The 26,404-nt window shown below is 40.3% G+C and overlaps 1 protein-coding gene and 1 long non-coding RNA gene across 2 annotated transcripts in view; one reads left to right on the forward strand and one right to left on the reverse strand.

Moving 5' to 3' along the window:
* Positions 1–26,404, reverse strand: part of LOC108003628 (uncharacterized) — a 77,217-nt gene that overhangs the window by 6,292 nt on the left and 44,521 nt on the right.
* On the forward strand, positions 138–17,746 carry LOC114578227 (uncharacterized). Its single transcript, XR_009829462.1, has 3 exons — positions 138–1,126; positions 1,634–13,159; positions 17,319–17,746. It is a non-coding gene; the product is annotated as an uncharacterized LOC114578227 (long non-coding RNA).

Genomic DNA, 26,404 nt, shown 5'->3' on the forward strand with positions numbered 1-26,404 from the left:
CGTACGATTCGCTCTTTCCATAAAGATCCTGTTCCTGATTTAATCGTATTCTCTGCATTTGCTCATAAAAGTGGAACCGTATAAATTTCCCAGTCCGCTACTTCGTCGGGCTCATTGATTTTCAACCGTCACGGAACTCGGCCGGTTACGAGTGTTTTCCAGAAGATGGCAGGAAGGGTGCTTCCTCTTCTTCTCGTTCGGTGCAACACGTGATACTCGAGGAATCCTCGTTCAACCCCCCTCGATTTTGCATCAAAGTCCTGCTTGGCACAGCGCAGTGGAGTTTGGAAAATTAACTTTAATCGTGCAACGATCATCGACGTTCCACCGAAACAAATTCCCTTCGAGGCAAGTAACGTTCCCTTTTCGATTTATTCGTTTTCGACGCTGTACAAGTTATAATTATTCGAGTCCAAACTCGAATATCCTCTCTATTTCATTCCCTTGATCAAAGAATCCATCGACAGTCGGAGAATATTCGAAATACGTTCGCTCGTCTCGGCAGTCGCGTCGCAATTACGAGACGGTTAACCTGTGAAATGTAAACATAGCGTAGCGCGGCTCGTGTTTATTTACAAAACTCGAACGAGCATATCTCTCCACACCGTTTCTCTCTCCGCCTCTCCAATGTTTGTGTTATTGGCGGATAGAATCTGGCCGCGTTCACGATGTTATCTCGCGATTATCCCAGAGCCGTAAGGTGGCACGGAGGCTTGCGGTGGCAGGTATCGCGACCGTGCATTCCATCGTGTTCCGTGACACGGTGACGTCACTTCCTGCGGGAAGCGTGACACGTGGTATCCACCGACGTAGGTGGGCACCGTCAGAAGCACGGTCGACCCGCGTCACCTGGTTCACAGGTGCAACGGTGCTCGAGGAGGAGGCGGAATGCCGATCTAAGATAAACTTCGCTTCTAATCGGACGTATTGCCTATTTGCACTCGGCTCGTGCCGCCGTTTTCTGAATCGGAAAGAGGGGAGGGCGTGATCGATTCAGATACGAGTGGACGAGAATATCGCCGTCGAGAACATGGGGAATTCGTTTTATCGTTTGTGACGAAGAGGAAGAAGAGGAGGAGGAGGAGGAGGAGGAGGAGGGAAAAATCATTACGGTAAATTTAATCAGGTGAGGAGAAATCAAAGTTATCGTTGTTATTATTATTATCGTTATTATGTCTCTTTGAGAGAATAGATCCAATTTCAAAGCGTTAAAAGCGTGGCTTTTATAATTATGATAATCTAATCGATTGTTTAAAGATGTAATTCGTTGTTTAATTGCCGGGAGTATTATCGGCGGATAATTATTATTATTATTATAAGTTAAGGTATTGAATGGAGGATCTTGAATGTACACTCAATTCTAAATATATATTAATATAAAATCTAAAGAAAATTTCTATGGTTTTTTCATAGCAATAAAACTTGGTGTCAACGATCATTTCAATGTACAAATATTCGTGGAATATATATACAATTACAGTTATAATAATTATAATTACTCGTGTAACGTATACTTTCTTTACAATCATATTAATGTGAAACTGAATTATTCAGTTATGAATTATTCAAAATTTAGTTCATTACTAAATTTAATTGCCAAGAGAATTATCGATAAATAATTATCTTTTTACAGTTAGGTTTCGAGTAAAGGACCGGGAGGATAATTCAAATATCGAGATGAAGTACCTTTTAAAAGAAAATTTCCATTTGTTCGTAATTATAAAATTATAAAATTCTCCGTTTGGTGTCAATGATCACTTCAAAAGGATAAAGTTTCCAATAATCGAAACGGGGAACGAGTTGGCATAAGCATAAAACACTAAAGTTGTTGTGCGTATGCTTGGTAATTATTCATTACGTTTATGTACCATGTTATTCAATAAGCCAGACCCTGTAATTTACTTACGATTGAGCATTTCACGCTTCGCAATGGCTTACTCAATTACTTGCCACGCGGATGCTCGAGCGCGTATGCCCGCCATTAACCGCGGAACGTGCTCTTGCATGCATACTATGCCGTTTCGTTTGCTTGATGCCCGATCGTATCGTGAAACACGCACCGATCTTACCTCTCTGTACAACGATTTCGTTTTTTCGATTTTCTTTCCTTCCTTTTTTTTCCCCACCAAAAAACTCGGCCCCGATCGATTCAATTCGCCCGGCCGAAAAAATGACACGATTTCTTTACACGATTGCCACGTACGACGAAGCGAAAAATTCGATATTCGATATTATATCTTCGTTTTGTAATTGTAGAAATAAATATTCTGTTATCTGTACAACACTTGAATTAATACGAGTGAGAAAAAGAATCCGTGATCCAAGTATTGATCCAAGTATTTCGGAGAAGAAACCGATAATTTAGATAACAAAAACTGGAGGAGGAAATGCGTTGATAACCGTTCTCGAAATTGTTGGAAGAGGAAAGGGAGGCTGTTGTCGAAATGTTTCCAACGTCATCGAAACAACAATCGGCCTATCTAATAAATTGACCCCGCCTTTTATCTTTTTATCTGCTCGAAAGAGGAGTGGAACGAGGAGGGAAAGGAAAAGATACAATGGAAAGAGATGAAAAGCGGACTGGTTGAATTATTTTTTCGCGGGAACACGCCCTCGTTCCTTATTTAAACGGGGAAAAAAGGGGAAAGATCGCGCAACGCTGGTTCGATTATTAGTCCCCAAGGCAAGTCCTCTGGCATTCCTGACAACACCACCTGCTTATGATCCGGATTGCACGGCTTTGACGGTCGGGGTATCTGGCACAGCTCGCGGTTCTGGCATAGCTCTCCCACATTAGTGCCAACCAGTGCACCACGATCGACTTGCCTTTCGCAATTTTCCCTGTTGCAACAAACGGTGACGATCGTTTGCATTTCGTTTACATATGGATGGATGGCCATCTACATATTTCTGTTTCAACGTGGATAGAATTATTTCGGGGATCGTGGTGCAATAACGCTTCTATAAAAATGTTGAAACATTTGCGACGAGTATCTTTGAAGTGACAGATCGTCTTTCAAATTCGAAGAATTTCTTTTTCAATCAGCGATAATAAAGTCTAAAGCATAGGGGTTATTTTTCGAATTGACGTTGGAGCGAGGAGGATGAAGAGAGAATGGAACAAACGATCCTGGTCATTAGGCCAGGATTTCAGTTTCGATTTGTCTTGCCGTCTAACGAGGATGATTTAACGCTCGGCGTGAAGCGCGCGCGATTGTTCGAAGGCGTAACTTTCTCCCGTTTCGCAACACGATCGCCGTTTGCATTCCGTATGTACATTAAGAGCTTACGTTCGTTTGTCCTCCGCAATTGCCTCCGATGAGCAACTGGAATACGTAACGAGAAAATTGGAAAACATGCATAATTCAGGGGAACGATGTTTATTCATATTTTTCACGCATGAAATCTCCATAAAATTATAAAACGTAACCTATGTATATTCTAACGTTAGCCAATTTTCTGTACAATGCGTAACCCTTTCTCGCGAAACAAAAAAAAAGAATCAAAAAATTTCGAGCGAAACCAAGCCACGATGCAATAAAAGAATTAAGAGAAGAATTCGTAGCAAAGACTTGCTGCTTAAAATTGAAATAAAGATCATCGTTTTCGTGTGTTACATTATCGTATTACAAATACGATATCTTTTCGAGTCGAAACGACGTAGCGCGTGGAGAAACGCGTAATTTCTAACGTTTAATTCGTATATTTCCAGATTTACCATGGCGTAAAAATCGAAGGAAGCGAGGCTCGTTACGTATTCGCCGTTGGGCAATTGCGCATCGCGTGTAACTCGGTTAGTTTCCCGGGCCAATTCACCCTTTGCAACGTCACGTTGAGGAAAAGGCCGAAAAAGTCGGGAATCGATAGGATAGCAGCGAGGGAACGGGCAAAAAGTATCGGGTCTAATCTGCCGCGGTTATTTCTGCAACACCCCGTGTACACAGAGTGTCTCACGCACCGAGAGCGCGTGCTTACGCGGTATAATGCCTGGACGGGTGGCCGGCCGCGGCCATTTACGGCGATTTTAACCATTATATTACGATGCCGGTAGCATAATGAAGGTGAGTTTTTCTCGTCGCTAGCCTAGTCGAGAGAGCTCCTCACGGCCCCGTTGTCCCCGGTGGCGCATACGCAGTTCCAATTCTCACGGTGTCCCTTATGGAACTCGCTCACTCCCACCACCATCGTCTCTCTCTCTCTCTTTTTTCTTTCGCCTTTTTCTTTCACGGAGAAAAAAATAAGAAAAGGTTAGATAATTATATTCGTTCGAAGCGGCTCCACGAAGAGACGAATCAGTCTTGTCTTTTTTTAAATTTCTCCCGATAATTTCAGAGTGAGGTTCTAGAGAGATTTCGTTCATTCACGTAGTCGGTCTCTTTCCCCTTGGCATTCTTATCCTTATTATTCCACGGGACATCTCCGGCTGGTGAAATCCGGAACGTGTATATATATATATATAGGTGAAAGGGGGGACATTACATTCTTTGTACTTAGTTGGCCGCCCCTCCTCCCCCGCGGTGCACGTCCACCCCCTCCAGCTTCCCGGTAGCCCGCAGCCAGCCAACCCTATTCTCGCGTTGAGTGAAAAGTTTTACTCGGGATATTACGCCTCATCCTCCCGTTACCGTCCCGAGGATTCCACTCTCCCTCTCCTCGTCCTCCAACTACCCCGTCCACCGCCTCACTGTTTCTCGTTATACTCTCACTTCGTCTCGTTCCTTCCTTATCTTCGTTCCTCTGGATATATATATATACGTATTCGTCTCACCCCCTCTCGAGTAACGCGTTTCTCGCCCCGTTTTCGGGGGGAGGGCGGTGAACATAATATCATTACTATTTCGAACTCCCGTTCTTATGAGTTCGTGTAGGGGGACGTAATGCACCTACAGTCCAGTTTGTTTGACGTTCTTCGTTTTCCTTTAAGGAGGAGGAGGAGGAGGAGAGAGGGAGAGAAAGGGGGAGAGAGAGAGTTCTCGTGGGAGGACGAAGATTTTTTCCTTTTTCTCCTTTTTTTTTTTTTTTTTGCGGTAGAGCGGTTTCACTCTCGTTGTCATTCTCACCAATATAGTAATAGTGAAATTGCGTGAGATTGGTTGATAATTCTAGCCGTGTATATGGTACATTAGCTGACGATCGGCTAGCACTCAAGGTTATTTGCAAACTATGCAAGTCGTGGTATTGGAGATTATTTCAAGGTTACTTAAAGGTCATAAAAGATGATTGAAAATTATATTTCATTGTTGTTTGAGATTATTTAAAGGTGACGGTAGTGTCATCGAGTTAATTGAAGGTCAAGGGGAATATTATCGAGGTTGTTTTATAATCATTAAAAATTAAGGAAAGGCCGATTATCAATGCATAATTTTATTCCGAAAATTAGAAGAAAAATATCCCCGATTCGAATTATCTTTAATCGTCTTCCCCTCTGCCAAAAAATTAAAACAGCTCGGCTCGATTTTAATTTAATTTTATCGATTGTCCCTCTCTCCTTCTTTTTTTCTATTCGAACAAGGAATAACAAGTTTGTATCGAGTTATATATCGCACGTCCGCCATTTCTCCCCCCGTCTCGAGCAAGAATGTAAAAAGATCCACCCTTGAGGATCGGTTGGAAGAGGAGCGGATAGGCTGGCCGGAGGGTTGAAACGCGTGTCCTGGTGGTGGGGAGGCTTGTTCGAGGAGAGGAGAGGATCTGCATACGCGCGTGTAAATCACGTTCGCGGGAAGGAGAGGAGAGGGAGAGAGAGAGAGAGAGCAAGGGAGGGCGGAAGGGAGAGAAGGTCGGAGAGAGAATCGTCGCGTTACTATCGACCAATCGTTGGCAGACCTGCGTACATCAGCGTGCCGCCTATAGGCCACCCCCTAACCTGCCAGCCACCCCCGGCCATATTGTAAAATATGGATCGCGGAGGTGTACAACTCCCCACCTAGCCAGTGGGACACCCCTTCCCTTCCACCACCCCGCGACGTCATTTTCCACGTTGCTTCGAATAAGAAGTACCGTTCCTTCCTCTTACGTTCCATTATGAACGATTTTCTTTTTTTTTTGGAGGAGGAGGAGGAGGAGGAGAAGTTTTATTTGCTTAGGACAGGGGTTAGATAGAAGCGTTTTCTCTGAAATATCATCGAGGAAAAATGTTAAAATGTTCGTATCAACAATTCGTTTCGAATTGTTCGAAAAGGAGGGCGCGAGAATGTATGGAAAGGGTATGTCCTTTCTTTTTCCTTTCCTCCTCTTCCTTTTTATCAAACGAAATGGCGTATTAATCCTGGTTATTTAGATAATTGTACGACGGGGAGGAATAATCTAATAATATATAAGAAGATATAAGAAGAAAGGAATTTACATAACAAAATTGTTTAAAACTAATACACTAGAAATTTTATGTTGTGTATTCATATTTCATATTATAACACGGATATTATTTTTGTTTCGTTAAAACCTCCATATAAGTTTTATGAAGTCGTAAAATGTTTTGTGATTCTAGAAGAAAGGAAATACTTTATGGATTGTGAGTAATTATAGGTATCATTTCTGAATTCTGTTAGGCCTGTGTATCTGATAGTGTTCTCTACTATTAATTCAAATTTCGCGATCATATCTTGTGCTTGTGCTTCGTTGTGCGGCAGCAGTTTTATTGGATATTCATTCTTTGCATTTCATTCTCGACACGAGTGAAACAGGATGTCTATAAATTTTTTGAAAGAGCAATGAATTAACGTCAAATTAAATCCAAATCTAATCGTGAAAATTGCGCTTCGTATTAAAAAAAAAAATATATATATATAATGATAATTTCTTTTTTATGCAAATTACTCTAGAATCATTAAAAAAAAAATCATCCGTAATTCAAAATCTTGGGATCGTCAAGACGAATGAATATAAGAAACATTGAATATCGAAGGGAGCATCCCTCGCCATCAGATTCTCGGTAAAACGATCCACCTCTAATCGCGTCGCTCTTTACGACACCCCCTGAGAGGGGAGAAGGGGGAGGCATCGTGGTCGCTAATAGCGGTGGAGGAATTCGAGGCCACTTCCGCGTTTCGTAGGATAAAGGAAAAGTTACTGAACCGTGCGCACGGAGGGCAACTCGACCATGCGAAGTTATGTTTCAGACGCGGCACCGTAAAACAGATATCGCGACATTAATGACTCGAGAAGTGGATTTTGCCCATTTTTCATCGTCCTCGTTCCCGCGACGAGCCGTAATTTGTCCAAAAAGAAAATAGAGATCGTCCCCTCTTTTCGTGGGATCCATCCTCCCTCTCCTTCTCTCTCGAAATTCGGGCCATTTCCTTTGAAACCCTTTCGAAACGCAATTTTACATCCTGGGAAGGAAAAACTCTTAATTCCTTCCGCTTCGAGAGACACGATCGATCAAAGTCTGGAAGGAAATTCACGCATAATTAAGGATATTAAAAGTATCCATCCCACGTATTATTTTCATCCTTCTCGAAAACTTTCCCGACGAACATTGTCAACGACTCGTTAAACGCGAGAGAAAGAGAGGAAAACAAAAACAAAAAAGGAAAACAGAGGAAGCGTATGTGTGTGCGTGAGAGAGAAACAGAGAGAGAGAGAGAGAAGGAAGGAATCGACGGTATTTTTCTCGCCTCGCAAAATTTACGACGGCTGGCGTCGCTCCAGACTCGTAATTCCGCCTTTGAAATAAACATCCGGATGAGATATCGCGATCTTATCGGATCGAAGGAGCTATCGGGGCTGACATCGCCTCCGTAACGTTATAAAGTTATCGCGGTTGGTTTTATGCATGGGAAACAAAGTTTTGCTCGCCGTATAATTCCTACTACGACGACACACAATGGGCGAATTACATCGTACCGTAATTCGTTGCATAATTCTCGGTTTAACGCTTTAGCAAATTCTCTCATCAATTAGTGGCGAATTTATAATGCACGCGCATTACACGCTTCCTTCCTCATCGCGACCTCCCTCCCCTCCTTCCGTCTGGATGAGCCTTCACAATTTCCCTCCCCTGATTTCGCGGTGCATCGCACGAATCGTTTCCCTCTTGTAATTCTTTCTTCCTTTCTCTCCCTCTTTTTTACATAATTGTACGCAGAATGCGCGAATAACAGAAGATCGAACGCCCAAAGACGCGAATTCGGTATCGAGAAGAATTCGAGAACCGGAAGGATTTGGCGGGCGGTGAGAAAGAAACGGGTCGGCCATTTCGATTTGATCGGCGACCGATTACCGCTCGCCACCGCATAAAACGCACGGGAGAGATGCACGTGCTGCGAATTACGCAGATGCACCGGGCAGGTCACTTAGCCGGGGGGCCCCGATGCATACGAGCGCCGATCATCTTGCACGTAGGCTCACGCACGCCCGCGCTCCTTTCCACGACGACAATTTTCACGTTTGCACGCGGCGCACGTGCGCATTTATTCCTCGCCCATTTATCCTTCCTACCTCGAATTTCGATCCGCAACAACCTGTTCGTTTCCGTATTCTATATTCCTCTTCTTCGTCCTCGTCGTTCGACCTCAGGCGAATAATGGAAAACGAATTTTTCTATCAACTCTAATCTGTTTGGAAAAGTATTGCTCTTCTTCTTCTTTTGATCGAAAAAAATATTAATCGAAAATTTCTTCTCTCGATATTCAAAATCCGAATGGAAAGAGTTGAAAGGTGAACAGAATCACGATAATGATGACTTCGAGCTGCGATATAATTCTTGCACGCGACGTCTTTTGATCCTCGCCGTCCCTTCCTCGAATACAAACTCTTCGACAAATCCAGAGATTCGCATTCTCGCGATACGAATCGGCAATGATACTTTCTAACGCGACGCGGATGATTTAAGGATGATTCGAAGAGAGACAAGAAAACCGGATTTCATTCGTAAACAGCAAGTAAACGGAATACTTTTAAAACCGAGACGAATCTTAGGAGATAATGATGCGCCGCTTATTACTTACTCACTCACATTCAAAAGAGATTTCCTTGGATTCGCGACAAATGTTTGCAAGAAATTTCTCGCGAAGAAGTGGATATCGGCGAAAGTGTGTACTGTTGCTTATTGCGAATCGTTATATAATCGCTGGCCGAGAAAAAGAGGAATTAATTTGCAGAAATGGAAGGAAAATAGATTTTTGGAACAGATAAACGGAGATTTTTATGAATAACGATTAGATAAATAATGATTCGAAAGAGATAAGGAATTGATAGAATTTTTATTTCTTCCATATCTATTGAGATTTTCCAAATGAACCGTTTTTCTCCCTCTTTCTTCCTTTCTTTACAGTTTCTCTCGAATATACCTATAAATATTTCGATATTGCAAAATAATCTATCTCCAAATTCGTTTTTTTCATCTATCTTCGAATCACTCTCGATTCCTGTTAATTAGAGGCCTGTTCGCGAGACAGAAATTCCTGTCTCGACAAAATGAGACAAGCGTTCAACACTTAACACCTAACACAACCGCATAATCTAACAAATCGCGAACGAATCGTTCAGAAGTGGTTCGTTCGTTGCAACGAGGACTCTCGCTTTCGCCTCTCGATTAATCCAATCACGGATCTCTTAAAAACCCGTACCAACGACAAAACGTAGTTTTATCTCGAGCAACAGCGGTATAGTACACCGTGTGTTTTATAGTCGAGGGCCAAGTCTCGCCAAGTTCTCCCCGGTTTAAACAATTAGACAGCCGGTGAAGTAACGAGATAAATCTCGATTTTCAGAGGCTAAGTGACAGCGATGACCATTAATCTGCTCGATCGCCGGAATCGCGACACCGATCTCGCCGCTCTAACGAGCAGGCATAACGCCAACCTCCCTTCCTCTCTCCACCTTCTCTCTCCTTTGTTCCTATATCTATCGAAATTTTTGGCATTTCGCTCGTCATTTTGTCCCGAATCGTGGAATCTGGGCGGCAAGATTTTAATATCGATAAATTTCCGATTTTTATATCCTATGAAAAAAGTGGTTGGAATCTGATCTTGATCAAACGTAGGATATATTCATTGACGATCAATGATGATTTGTCGTTGTGACACGTTTTCGAAAAAACCGAGACCGATACCGGTCAGCGTGGATCGTTGTTGAGGGAGGGGTTGAAAATAAAAAGGCTGGAGGGTGGCTGATATCTGCGAGACTGGCCCGTAGTCGGTATAACTCCGATAACGGCCACCATAAACCCTCGGTCTTTCACTCGTAGAAGTACGCCAGTATTCTTTGCTCTGCCCATTTTCATCCTTCGTATACGAGAATTCTTCCGCGTTGACAGGGTTTACTTATAAATATATATTATACATTAGCATCTTCCTTATTAAAATTTTGCGATTCTCCATTTTTGGACAGTTATTTTTCTTACTTGACTTCAAGGATTGAATTACAATTACTTAGAAAGATACTTAGAAGTTTTCGATGAAAGATCAATTAAGAGATCCGAATAAATACGATTCGTAGAAAGGAATCGAAGATTGAAAAACGTCGAATTTTAACGTCTGTTTTTTGCGACAAGTTCACGATTTTTCACGATCCCCTTTCTTTCTTCCTTTTTTCCATTCGAAGCTGCACCCTCCCCTCTTGGCTCGACCGCATCCGTTTATTACGGATCCCTGTGAGCCGGGTTAATAATGGATTTTCAACCAGTCCTTACCTTTACGAGAATCCACGTCACGTGATCGCGAGATGCCTTATAGCTGCTGTATACATACATGCGGGATAAGGGGTGGCAGCGAGCGGAGGATCGATTCGGAATTATTATGCCGCTTTTTGCCATTAGTTTCCCTAAACGCGAGTCAGGAGGCGAGGAGGGTGGAGATTTACGTCGGGTGGAGATGTCGCGCGCCGATCATGCGCAAACCACTTTGTGTGCTAATGAAAAACCGACCGATCCGGTGGAAAACTCCGGCGGAATCGTGGGACGACGGATCGATATTCGATTATTAATTTCTTGGAGCGAGCGATTTTCCAAGTGGAAGCGTAATCTTTGCTGATGATAAAAAAATTGTCGACAAAGAATTTAACATTGATATACGAAGATAAGGATCGTTCGAAACGGGGAATGATGTCACAGTTTTATTATTTATCTAATATTCTTAATAATTTTATTCAGAGATTCGTGTTATCGTGTTAACGATATTATAATCTTTTAAAGCGATTTTGTATATGCTTAGATATCGAATTACACGAAAACCGTATTAAACATAGAATTATGATTGAAGAATAATTTTAATATTCCTATTTCGATCCTGATCCCAAATCAATATAATTTCGAGATACTTTGAGACAACGTTGAATTTGAATTTTTATTATTCGAATTTCGCGCGAAAGAGTACGGAGGAGGAGGGATTCTTCTCGAATTCTTGGAAAGAAGTTGCTCGGCATAAAGTGCACGGAAGGATAAACGATGCCACGCCATTCGAGTGCATGTCTCAAGATCTTTGTACCAAGGCATCCACGGATGGGCGGAGCACGTAGCAAGGACTTTGCATACTCGATGAGCACTCGAGGTGGAGGCGGTGATGCTGTTTGCATACGGTCACGGTGGTGCAGCCTCTCCATTGGTCCAGAAACATCTCGCTGCATCTCCCTACCTCGCACTCTTTCGCTCCCACTACCTCTCCTCCCCATTTGATGCATCTCGTCGTCTTAGTCCACCGCACTCGCGACTCGTCGTCCGGCTAGCAAAGGGTTTAACCTACTTTCGGACCTGTTTCAATTCATTGCCGTTTCGTTCTTCGTATTATTAATATCTGTCCTTAGATCACGCTCGCCTTGTGCTTGTTTCATCCAATTTCTCGTTCGATACCACAACATTTTCGAATGATTAGATTTTATAGAACTTGTACAACTTATATATCAATGATCCATCCATTTTCTTTTTTGTCCTCCTTTTTACGAAAAAATAAATTAGACTTTGGATGTTTACAATGTACGATAACATTTGTGTCTCTTTATCAATAAATACACATATTGAAAAGTAAAAGAGAAATTATAATCCTTTCTAAAGGATAAATTTTCTCTACAGGAAATGTGAAAAAAATGAAATTTTGGAATCCTTTATCTTACATACCCCTTTGAAAATTAAACGTTTATCTTCAATTTATGCTATCGTAATTATGGAAATAACGAAAAGGGGAGGGATATTTTTTTCTAAGGATATCCATAGAGAGTAGTATCGATCTTTGCTCGCGATCGGTTCGAGGCCATCGCGGGTTCGATAACATGTCATCGAAACGAGGCGAGCGTGGAGAAGGTGGGAGATAAATACGAAATCGATGATAAACTGGCCGGTCTGTAGGCGGGCTCGAGGTAGGGATAGAACGACACCTCCTTAGAGTCGGAATAGCCCCGTCGTATATACACCCGGCCTATCGTAGCTCGTACGGGTTCTCAAGCTACTTTTTGCTTCCCACGGTTCTGGTCCTCCGGCTCCGCTCGCAGCCTCTGCGATTCCAGCATTCCGCCGCGCGAATCGCCACGCGTTTTCCGCACAATCTTCCTCGAGATACGTAGACGGGCACGGATTCCACGGCACCGCTGTGCGATCGCAATTACAATTTTGCATGAGGCAATCGATTTTTCCCCGACCGAGATTTGAAAGTTAATACCCGCTTTTTACCGAGCGTTTTCAACGTTTCGTTGTTCAACGTTCTTACGTCGTGATGCATTGATATTTTACGTTCTTCCACGTGCCCATTACTCTTCTGAAACGGGATTTGAAAGTTGATCGAAACCTTTTCTTTTTTTACCCGATTCTTCGTGGATTGTGATACACGTGGTTTTATTTTATTGTTACGCCGCGTCTCGAATGGGAATAATTATTTTTAAAATAAGATCCGAAAGTTAATTTAGTTGTTTTTTTTTATGTATGTCTCAATTCGCAATTCTTTATATTGTATAAATATTTCATTTCAGTTTTTTTTTCTTTTTTGATCCTTTTTTTATCATCATTTTTTTATATTATCACGTATATTTTATCGTTAGAATATATATACGATATAAGTCGAATTATTGTAATATTGTTGCGAGTTTGAAACGTTATACGTAATAAATGTAGAGGAGACAAGAAACGACAACACGATTCGTCATTGATATCGTAACATAATACAAATTTAACGGAGTCGTGTATCGAACGTGGAATAGAACGCACGTGTTTCGCTCTTCGCTCCTCTCGACGGTAATATATTATTTAAATTAGTTTTGCGTATAAATAATTATAATTATTATAATAAATTATTATATATATATATATCTTTTAACAATATACATATATATAAATAATATAGTATTAATATATTTTATTATTATTAATATATATTATATATTAATAATTATAATATATTAATATTATAATTTTAATTATTAGTAATATATTATTTAAATTAATTAGTTTTGCGTATAAATAATTATAATTATTATAATAAATTATTATATATATATATATATATCTTTTAACAATATACATATATATAAATAATATAGTATTAATATATTTTATTATTATTAATATATATTATATATTAATAATTATAATATATTAATATTATAATTTTAATTATTAGTAATATATTATTTAAATTAATTAGTTTTGCGTATAAATAATTATAATTATTAATATATTATTTTATATATATATATATATCTTTTAACAATATACATATATATAAATAATATATCGTAGAGAAAATGAGATTTATTTATTGTTAAATTGTTATTCGTTAATTATACAAATTACACAAATAACATTTAACAATAAATAAATTTAAACATTTAGCTTTATATATAATACAGATTTCTGCTCGAAAACTTTAGTATTTGATAAAAACACTTATAAACTTTAAATTATTTCCAATATATCGATAATATATATTTTTTTATATTCTTCTATTAAAAATCAATGTTGAAATTATCGATTTTCGAGCAGATATTAATACAATCATCACTATATATTTTTTTAAACATTCTCGCTTATTATATTCGCAATTCTTTATATTATATTAATAAATATTCGGGATAATTTTTTCTTTTTCGATCCTTTTTTTATCTTATATTATCACGTATATAATATAAATCGAATTATTATAATATTGTTACGAGTTTTAAACATTATGCGTAATAAATGTAGAGGAGACAAGAAACGACAACACGATTCGTCATTGATATCGTAACATAATACAAATTTAACGGAGTCGTGTATCGAACGTGGAACAGAACGCACGTGTTACGCTCTTCGCTCCTCTCTACGGTAATATATTATTTAAATTAGTTAGTTTTGCGTATAAATAATTATAATTATTACAATATATTATTTTATATATATATATATATATATCTTTTAACAATATACATATATATAAATAATATATCGTAGAGAAAACGAGATTTATTTATTGTTAAATTGTTATTCGTTAATTATATTATACAAATTACACAAATAATATTTAACAATAAATAAATTTAAACATTTAGTTTTATAAATAATATAGATTTTTGCTCGAAAATTTTAGTACTTGATAAAAACATTTATAAACTTTAAATTATTTCCAATATATCGATAATATATTTTTTTTTATATTCTTCTATTAAAAATCAATGTTGAAACTATCGATTTTCGAGCAGATATCGATACAATCATCACTGTATATTTTTTTAAACACTCTCGCTTATTATTTTCGCAATTCTTTATATTGTATTAATAAATATTCCATTTCGGGATAATTTTTTCTTTTTCGATCCTTTTTTTATCTTATATTATCACGTATATAATATAAGTCGAATTATTTTGTAATATTGTTACGAGTTTTAAACATTATGCGAAATAAATGTAGAGGAGACAAGAAACGACAACACGATTCGTCATTGATATCGTAACATAATACAAATTTAACGGAGTCGTGTATCGAACGTGGAACAGAACGCACGTGTTACGCTCTTCGCTCCTCTCGATGGTAAAATATTATTTAAATTAGTTAGTTTTGCGTATAAATAATTATAATTATTACAATATATTATTATATATATATATCTTTTAACAATATACATATGTATAAATAATATAGTATTAATTTATAATATAGTATTAATAATATAGTACTAATATATATAATATATTAATATAATATATATATTAATATATAATATATAATATATATAATATAAATAATATAGTATTAATATATTATTATTAGTAAAATATTATTTAAATTAGTTAGTTTTGCGTATAAATAATTATAATTATTACAATATATTATTATATATATATGTTTTAACAATATATACATATAAATAATATATCGTAGAGAAAACGAGATTTATTTATTGTTAAATTGTTATTCGTTAATTATATTATACAAATTACACAAATAATATTTAACAATAAATAAATTTAAACATTTAGCTTTATATATAATACAGATTTCTGCTCGAAAACTTTAGTATTTGATAAAAACACTTATAAACTTTAAATTATTTCCAATATATCGATAATATATTTTTTTATATTCTTCTATTAAAAATCAATATTGTAACTATCAATTTTCGAGCAGATATTAATACAATCATCACTATATATTTTTTTAAACATTCTCGCTTATTATATTCGCAATTCTTTATATTATATTAATAAATATTCGGGATAATTTTTTCTTTTTCGATCCTTTTTTTATCTTATATTATCACGTATATAATATAAGTCGAATTATTTTGTAATATTGTTACGAGTTTTAAACATTATGCGAAATAAATGTAGAGGAGACAAGAAACGACAACACGATTCGTCATTGATATCGTAACATAATACAAATTTAACGGAGTCGTGTATCGAACGTGGAACAGAACGCACGTGTTACGCTCTTCGCTCCTCTCGATGGTAAAATATTATTTAAATTAGTTAGTTTTGCGTATAAATAATTATTACAATATATTATTATATATATATATCTTTTAACAATATACATATGTATAAATAATATAGTATTAATATATTTTATTATTATTAATATATATTATATATTAATAATTATAATATATTAATATCATAATTTTAATTATTAGTAATATATTATTTAAATTAATTAGTTTTGCGTATAAATAATTATAATTATTACAATATATTATTATATATATATATCTTTTAACAATATACATATATATAAATAATATAGTATTAATATATTATTATTAGTAATATATTTAAATTAGTTAGTTTTGCGTATAAATAATTATAATTATTAATATATTATTATATATATTTTAACAATATACATATATATAAATAATATATCGTAGAGAAAACGAGCTTTATTTATTGTTAAATTGTTATTCGTTAATTATATTATACAAATTATACAAATAACATTTAACAATAAATAAATTTAAACATTTAGCTTTATAAATAATATAGATTTCTGCTCGAAAACTTTAGTATTTGATAAAAACACTTATAAACTTTAAATTATTTCCAATATATCGATAATATATATTTTTTTATATCCTTCTACTAAAAATCAATGTTGAAATTATCGATTTTCGAGCAGATATCAATACAATCATCACTGTATATTTTTTTAAACACTCTCGCTTATTATATTCGCAATTCTTTATATTGTATTAATAAATATTCCATTTCGGGATAATTTTTTCTTTTTCGATCCTTTTTTTATCTTATATTATCACGTATATTTTATCGTTAGAATATAAGTCGAATTATTGTAATATTGCTACGAGTTTTAAACATTATGCGTAATAAATGTAGAGGAGACAAGAAACGACAACACGATTCGTCATTGATATCGTAAACATAATACAAATTTAACGAAGTCGTATATCGAACGTGAAATAGAACGCACGTGTTACGCTCTTCGCTCCTCTCGACGGTAAAATATTTATATATATTTAAATTAGTTTTGCGTATAAATAATTATAATTATTACAATATATTATTATATATATATATGTTTTAACAATATATACATATAAATAATATATCGTAGAGAAAACGAGATTTATTTATTGTTAAATTGTTTTTCGTTAATTATATTATACAAATTACACAAATAACATTTAACAATAAATAAATTTGAACATTTAGCTTTATAAATAATATAGATTTCTGCTCGAAAACTTTAGTATTTGGCAAAAACACTGGTAAATTTTAAACTATTTCCAATATATCGATAATATATTTTTCTTGTATACGTTGAAACTATCGATTTTCGAGCGGATATCAATACAATCATCGCTGTATATTTTTCCAAACACTCTCGCTTGTAGTTTTCGAGTTATAGCTTTATAAAACTCTGATTAATTTTGCTGAAATAAATACGATACGATTCGAGACGCCAGAGGGGGAGGAGAAAAGAAGCGCACCAAGTAGTTGTTCCCAAGTACACGTCGCGGACAGTATTCCGAGATGTATTAAGGACCAGGAGAACCGCTTCCTGTAGTTTGTCATTCGCTCCTGGAATCTATCGCTTTCTCTCGGCGCCCCACAGCGCGAAACGAAACAGCGAAAATATACCTCGAGCTGCCACGTATCGTCGGCGTGTACGTTACTCGTACCGCGTCCAAGGTGAGGCGATTCTTTCCACCAAACGGAGCCCAGAGGGTCTCTAAATGATAGTAGATTCGAGGAGAGGACACGTTCATCGATTCGTGGATATAAGAATAAAAGAATACGATATCTCGGATATATTTTTTCGATATCAAAAACGCGAAGATCTTTCGATAAATAAAATATTTGATACATTTATCGATTAAGGAAAATCTACAACTTTTCTACGAGCAGAACGTATTATCCAGAAAATCCAGATAATGAAGTCATCCCGGTCCCCAGAAGCTAAACCAACTTACGATATATATATATATATAAGCTTCATATAATGGAGAGCCACTCGAGAAGCTTAATAAGCCCGAGGTAAGAGAGGCCCACGCGCGAGCAGCTCCCCTTCCCTCCCCCAATAAATCCGGCGATCTCCTGCAAAAATGTCTCGCCGTTGTTGTATATCCACGTTTTTCCTCCATTAAAATATTTGCATTCCCCCGACGATCCTTATCTTCCTTCTCGAAGTTAAATTACGAGCGTATCATCGAATCGATTCGCATTATTCGACGAGGGTTCAACGGCCCCTTCCCTCTCCCTCTCCCTCTCTCTCTCCCCTCTCTGTCCAGCTTCGTAATTCTCCAGGAATAAGACGAGCGGACGAAAAAACAGAGACGAACGACAGTGGTGGTGGATATAGTGGACGGAGGATATAGTCTGGCCGTGGAGAGAAGAAGGGAAGAAAGGCGAGGCGGCGGCGGTGGGGCACCGCTAGGCGAAAAAACGACCCCGACCGCTCGGGCCCGTTTGCCTTACAATTAGGGGAGACCCACGAGTCTACGGGACATATTAAATAATTTATAATTGTTTTGCCCGCCACGGTGATACACGTCGGCGAGTCGTTTACACAGCGAGCTACAGCCGGCCTTTTTGCGACCCACGATCCACCCGACCTGGCAGAGCTTTGACAATGATAGATGGCCCGATCCGCGATTATGAAGTCACGATCGCGTTATCGCGGTGCACGCCCAACTTGGAGGATCCGTCCTCCGAGATATCCGAGTAAATTGCGAGTCGTTACCTGGCCGCTTTTACCTTTCCAGGGAGTATCGAAGGTTTCGATTCTTTGGCACGCAGATCCGATTAATTGATTCAACAATCGTTTCGTATTTGTAGTATCGAAAGAAAAATATAATTTATTTATTATTCGTTTGTTGCGTCCTGTCATCGGGATGGGGGAATAGGAGATAACTTGGTGGAAGGAGTGTGTCCTTCTCTCTCGATTTTCGTTGTTAAAATTAATATTCGAGGATCCTTTTCACTCGTTCGGAAATTAAGATTTCGGATTGGAAACGATTGAGAGAAATTGGAGGATCGATCATATTTCCACGAGGCGTTGCATTGTATTCGAGATCGAATCTCGTTTCTGGTCACGTGCGGAGAGACAGTCGTGGCCTTTATCGACATCGTGGAATAGAGTTTATTAGGGAAAGCGCATAAATAACGATCTAGTTTAGAGTAGAGTTTTTGCGGGAGCTTTTCAAATGTCACAGGAAACGTATGCCTGTGAAACGAGCGGGTTCCGGGGGCGCAGCTCGCCACGGGATTATATTCAGGTCGGATCACAGCCACCGGTTCATAAATCAGGGGCATTTACCGTTCACGTGGTCGGTTGCCACGGTTTCACCACGGTTTTATTACGTCAACCATTGCTTTTCTGGCGGCGCGGCAACATATTGTTACGAGGAGGGAGCGAGTTTATTCCTGAAATCTTTCGCGCCTCTCGTATGGCGAGGGAAATAGGAAACAGAAACGCACAGGAAAAGTAACATTTTCCATCGTGTATTCAGACCGGGTTTCTGCTTGAATAAAAATTCAACCAGATCTCCAATCATATTATCGATCTAATATCAAAAGTGTTAACCCAAATTTTCCATCGTATATTCAGATTTCCATTTGGATAAAAATAATTCCAAATTTTCGTATTCAAACGATCGTGTCGTCTATCATATCGAAATCAAAAGAAACCATCCAATCATCCAATCGAATCTCTCTTCGTCCAAATTCGTATATAACTTTAAAATTTAAAACGTCAATCTAATATCAAAAGTGTTAACCCAAATTTTCCATCGTATATTTAGATTTCCATTTGGATAAAAATAATTCCAATTTTCGTATTCGAAATCGTGTCGTGTGTCATATCGAAATCAAAAAAACCGTTCTCCAATCATATTATCGAATCTCTCTTCGTCCAAATTCGTATATCACTTTAAAATTCAAAACGTATCTAATATCAAAAGTGTTAACCCAAATTTTCCATCGTATATTCAGATTTCCATTTGGATAAAAATAATTCCAAATTTTCGTATTCAAACGATCGTGTCGTCTATCATATCGAAATCAAAAGAAACCATCCAATCATCCAATCATATTATCGAATCTCTCTTCGTCCAAATTCGTATATCACTTTAAAATTCAAAACGTATCTAATATCAAAAGTGTTAACCCAAATTTTCCATTGGATAATTGGAAAAATAATTGCAAATTTTCGCAGTCCAATCGTTTTATTTCTCCTCGCACAAATGATATTCGTACATCGTTTGAAAATGATGGAAAACGTATCTAATATCCGGTACTATTCTCGTTCGCAGGCGTGGAAGAAACGAAAGCCCCTAACCCGAGTCTCCCAAACAGGAACGAATCCACGATTAACCGGGAATGATCGGGCAGGGCGGTTTGTATCGAGCCATTCATCGATCCTGTCGCCCTTATTTCACGTCGTCCCGCGCCGCTCTACTTATTTGTTTGCCGCGTCCGTGTGTGCGTGTGGAGGCGCGCGCGTGTGCGGTTCGGGAAGAGGCGACACCAACTAAAATTCCACCGGCGTGTCCATCCATACATATCGATGAGAGAGAGGGCGATTTCAGCGGGATGGTGTCGCCGGTACAAGGTAAAAGATGTGTCCAGCCGGGACGAAGGGCAAGAAGGACCGATCTGTTCGCGCAAGAAGGACCATAGGGATTGCGGAGCAGCTGACTGACTCCTTGCGTCAAGGATGACGTATGGCTACGCGATCGGCCGCGTAGTCTTCCTGCCGGCCCTTCTCGCCCCCGTTTCGTCCCGCTTCCGGCAAAAAATCCCTCTCCTCGGATCCTCTTCCCTCTTTCCAACGACCGGTTGCGCTTTAATTATTTTATTAATTGCGTTTCTCTCCGCGCACGAAGTCGAGGAGAAAAGTATTTTCGCGAAAGTTATTATTTAATTCGAGCCGCGACACGATTTATCTAGAATCGTTGGAATCGAGGAGAAACCGAAATCGAGCACAAGTTTTCCGCGGTAAAACTTGCTCGAGATTACTCCCGGACCGGCGCTGGGAAACAGAAGGCCACATGTACGAGTTTCCAGATCCAGAGTGAGCCAGTACGAGCGAGATCGTAAAATTATGCAGCAGCTACCATCGGAGCGGAGGGGACACCTGACAACCCGTTTAACCTCGCGGTCGCCTCTCATTTATGACAAAAAGAGAAGCTTAGTTACCAGCAGTATGGCGTTCACGGGTTATTAAAGATGGCGGCTGCCGTGCTACAAGCGCGGACCCGTTTCGTGAAATCGGTTCCCGGTGTCGCGCGAGTCCGCGTTCCGCTTCTTTTTTTTTTTCCTCGTTCATTGGAATAATAAATATAGATAAGAGCAGGCAGATAATAGGGCAAGATTTGCAAGGAATTCGATTAGAGAAAGTAACTGTACTTAACGATATATAGATAGACAGATAAAATACGATACGATATCTGGAATTTTAATGGATTCGATAACTTTATTGCCGAATTAAATAATATACGATCATTTTTTAGAGATGGTTTTATTAATCAATGCGCTATTATTAAAAGCAATTAAAAAACGCGTATTTATTTCCAACCAACCAAAAGTACTAACTGCGTAATTGTCCAATTTTTCTTTTCCATCCTCTCGACCAGGTGGAAAGTGGAGTCGGGCATCTCCTCGCGATTCGAGTCGCATCTGCGAATCGTCTCTCCCCTCGAGCAAGCATGGCGGATAGACGGACGCGCGTGAATAAAGAACACGGTGGAATAAAGAAAGAGAGGCAAGGTGGCAGAGAAGAGGGGGCGGTATTCGGTTGGAACTCGTGCCTCGCGTTCCATCCGACGTCTCGTCTCGTCGAAACGCATGCACGTCCGACGTCAGACGTCCGATGTATATAATTTATGAAGTATCTGCATTCCCGCCAATGATAAATCAACCCGCCACCCCGCAGGAACCGCGAGCATTTGAGGCGCTTGGAGATTCGGAAACACTTTCTTCTTTCGAAACTTTCCATCTTTCTTCCATTTACTTCCTAGATTAGTCGAATTTCAACCCCCTCCTCCCTTTTCCTTGACGTATCAACAACAATTCTAGCAGATTCTTTATAGTTAAATGCAATTTTTTTTTTTTTTTAATTCGAATTGGCAAAGTTTCGCACTCGGCTAAGAGTTCCCACGGTTCCTTTAATTTATGTATCCCGGCGTGGCGATTATACACGATTTAGCGGCTGTTTATGGGCCTGTCAAGTTTTCAAGGAATCGAGATCATTATCATTGTGAAATGGCAATTAAGAGAGAGAGAGAGAGGCTTGGAATGGAAAAACTGGTGCAAGGGTTGGGAATATTCAAAGATATCAAGAGGCTGGTTTTCGTGGGAAGTTTGTTCCCTCCCCTTTGAATTTTCCAATCCGCTCGAGGATTGGAACCAGTCGCCGTATAAATATCGACAATTTGTCCCGTCGCGCTACTCGGCTCGCCTTACTTGTCCATTAAGCAAGAATATTTACATAAACACCATTTCTCCGCGAACAATTCACAAATTTCGAGGTGGATCGTTTCTATCCTCGATCGAATTCAAAATATATACATTCGGAACCGAGAGGCCTCGAGATCACGATAGTATTTAAAACGCGGAATCCTCCATCGAGAGGAGGGGAGCACCGTTTCTCCAAAAAAGGCCGTGGCGATCAAAAACGAGCGCGAGAGACTCGAGTTTCCAGGTAACGAGTGGATCCGAGAGGCTGCGAATCTCGTGGTGGAAAGAAACCGATCGTAGATCGCCGAGGATGATGATGATGCTGCTACTACCCGGTGCAATGGCTGCCGGTATAATTGAGCTACAAATTCCACGGTGATCAACCGGTCGCGCTCCGTCTCATACGAAATCAGACGGGACGGGACGAGACGATCCCGATGGCGGCCGTGTAACAACAATCGGTGGCTGGTCCACGATCGAGGGGATACCCGCCGATTCAAACGAACCGCCGTCGCGGCATTCCACGGGCGCAAAAACCCGGCACATGCGTGGTCACGTACGCCAGCGCAACGCCGCGCAACAACGTGCACCTGATACGTATTCATACGCGTATACGCCGATTCTCGACTCGTTTCGAAAGAAGCAAGGGTTGGGATCGGTCGAAACGGGGGGAGAAGGGATCTCTGATTTTTCGGAGACTTTTACCCGTCGATCGGGGAAAATATATAGACGGGAAAGAGTGATTTTTCAGAATTCTATTCGAAAATTTTAACGATCGACGTTAAAATGATTAAAGATCGGCTTCGATCCCCGGGGATCCATTCGGAAAATGGAGCTTAGGACGTTAGCACGATTAATTTCGAAGCAATGGGCGTCTGATATTACTACGATTTACTTACTCTCGATTATCGTTTCTTACGAGATAGTTTCTTTCGACTGTCTTGATTGAAACGTCAGATAATCCAGAGGCTCTCCGCCGAGAGTCTCGGAGAGGATACGCTTATTATCGGCGATCTCTCGAGGTGAATTTCGATCGAAATAAACGTTGACGCTTCCCTCCCACTCGGTCGATGCGCAGAAAAAATGAATGGCGGATTATAAGAGGATCGAGGAGGAGGAGGAGGAGGAGGGAAATGATGGAAGAGGGCGGTGCACGGTGGGGGAGGGAGAGCTAGGCGAGGCGAGGAGCCCGATACGGGCATTTCTGCCGCCACTGAATCAAAGACTTCTCGTGAAAATGCCAGGCATAGCGACGAATCCAGGGACTCGGCCGTGTCGTCGATGTCGTGCGGCAGCGCATCTCGTGTGTGCACGTCCTCCCCGGGACGCCTCTCCTCTCCGGTGTGCAATCCGCGTGTGCACACCGGCCCTGGACCGGCCAGCCATGAGTGAGTTGAGTTGATACGATTGTTTTTACGGGCGCACCCAGTAAGCAAGAAACTGTCCTTCGTCCAGTGACACTCACCGCTCCCTTCTTCGCCATTTAAATCGCGAATCGTCGAAGAAGCGTTGAGATCGAACGATCTTTCTTACATTTTCCAGGCACCAACAATCGAATATTTATATCGTTCGCGTTTAAGATGCCAAGAGAATATTCGTTCTAATTCGAATTTCCAACCCGAGGTTCCTTGTTGGATCTCGAAGCGTGGAACAAAAACAAGCGGATAAAATAAGAAGAAGATAGGGAGAAGTCAGAGAAGCAAGAAGGTGTAAAATTTCGGCAAAAATCCCGAGGAGTTTCCCTCGGGTATCAGACGCCAGTGAACACCACTGCGATCAAGTTGGCGGGAACGCAGCTGCCGCTCAGCCGCCGTTGGACAACTTTGAGTGGTTCGTTGTCTTCTTGAATTGCATTCACATATTTATGCGCGCTACGTAATGTCTTTGATCCCCGATTCCCGCGCCCGTCGTCTATTCCGAAATCGATCCTCCCCTCCTCTTCCGTTGATAACCGGAGTTCGATCCTTCCGATCCTCGTCTTTCCACGATGACGAAAAAATAGAAGAAGCAAAGCGCGTCATACACCACGCGATCTCCGATTCTCCCTCCTCCTCTCCCTTTTGGCAATCGCGACGACGTCGTGGCCTGCTCGAAACGTACATCGATTTCTTGTATCGAATCCACTCTCTCGATCGATCGCGATACACACACACACATATATATATCTGCCTGGAAAGTTATAGCGGACAAACCCGGTCGTAATTCCTCGGCCGACAGCCGAGTTCCACCTTCGATATATCTCGATATATCCACGTTTCGCGGCTTGGCCGAATCGTCATCCACCTACCTAGTTACAGAAGGCGCATAGAATCGCGAGGGGGAGGGGAGGGAGCGAGAGAGGGGCCCCTCGGCGCAGAAGAAGCGACGGAGGCCAGAAACCCAGGTGCGAACGGAATGCAGTCCAATCCATTCGTGGAATCCGATCTTGCTTTAGTAAATCCCAACCGATGGAAAAAGCACGCGGAATAATGCGGTTCCGCGAGGAGGCAAAGAGCGGCAACGGGGAAACACGAAATTTCGTCGGTTTTCGGGGAGGGGGGGCTGGGTCGTTTCGTCGCGGATCGAGGAGGAGTAAAGGATTCGAGAGAGGTTTTTGCAGGGGGGCGGGCGCAGCTGATGATTTTTGTTAATGACCTTATTTCCTTGCTCGATCTCGCCACGACGATGGAAAATGTTATTCCGATGTCGATACGAGGCCCGTTGTTAAAATTCGAACTGCTCGCGAATCGATCGTCTAATTTTCCATTCCCTTTCCGTTTCTTTGCCTACTCCACCAATAATCCCAAGCCTCTAAACCATAACTTCCTCCAACCTTATACAGCACAGAAACGATTCCCCTTCTCGGTCTCTTTAGTCTTTATCGAATGCCTCTCAACGTAGAAGGATATATAACCGTTTCGAAAAGAAAGAAAGAAAAAAAATGCACCGTTGAACGCGCTGGAAACGAAGGGCACAGGAATGCCAGGAATCGGTGTTACTTAGGGGAGGAGGGGAAATAATATAGGCCGCAATGTTGATCGCGATCGCGTTCGTCCGTTCCTTTAGCAGAGAAGTTAGCGGCCTCGCCTAAAACGTGCGTCGGCTCGAGTTCCATCGATGGGAGAGCGCGGGGGACGACAGGCGCGGCCGTCGTCGACGATGGATTCATGACACCGGTCGGGCAGGCAGGCATTAAGATTTTTCCCGGAAGAGAGGTGTATAATCGGCTCTCCTCCCTCTTGGCCGAGAGGCGAGAAGAAAAATGGCGCGCTCGCAATTTCCCCTCGTCCATCACCCCCTCCTCCCTCGAATCGTACGTTTCAACGGCCCCAAGGATGGGACTCGGCTCGCATACCGTACAACGCGGACAATTTGTAACCGGGCCTGGTAAAAAGCGACCAATTAAGAGAAACTCGGCTTGGACAGGGCGGTCCCTACCTCTCTCTCTCTCTCGGTTTTTTCGCCTCTCGTGGAAACGCTCCCTCCCGCTTTAATATACGGGGCCGCGTTTAGACAGGTGCGGGAATCGTGGCCGGCTGTGTATAACCCTTGGCGCGCGAATTATACTGTCACGCCGCGTTAACGTCACCCATTTTCTGCGGACCGTTCGTCCACGCTTGGTTACGGGGTCGCTAATGAGCCGCGGCTCCCTCGCACTCGCACACAGGCTTCGTTAAATTTCACGATCGTAAAAATGACGACTTCATGCGTTCGCCTTCTGTTTTTGCCGCGACGACCGACAGTTGCCGGTTTCCGAGTTTACGGATTACGGGGATTCCATTACGTTTTCGATATCGAGCTTCTTTCTTCTTCTTCTTCTTTCTTTTCCCTTAGTTTCTTCTCTTTCTTGGGAGGGGAGAAACCGAGTCACGTTTCGGTCACTGAGATTATTTGGGAGCAGAGAGATGGAAACAGGAAGAATGTATAACTCCGTGGATCGACGGAAACAACGATTATTAACAAAAGAGATATTCGGGTGTTGCGAAACAAGGTTTGGTTCAAGGTTTAAGAAGAATGGTCGAGAGAGAGTAAGGGTCAGGGTGTCGCTCGAGGACGTTTTATTTTGGCGCACCGTGCATTTGCATGGTGCAATATCGTACGTTCTTA

This window comes from Apis cerana, linkage group LG4 (genome assembly GCF_029169275.1).
Source record: "Apis cerana isolate GH-2021 linkage group LG4, AcerK_1.0, whole genome shotgun sequence".
In the NCBI taxonomy this organism is placed as follows: domain Eukaryota; kingdom Metazoa; phylum Arthropoda; class Insecta; order Hymenoptera; family Apidae; genus Apis; species Apis cerana.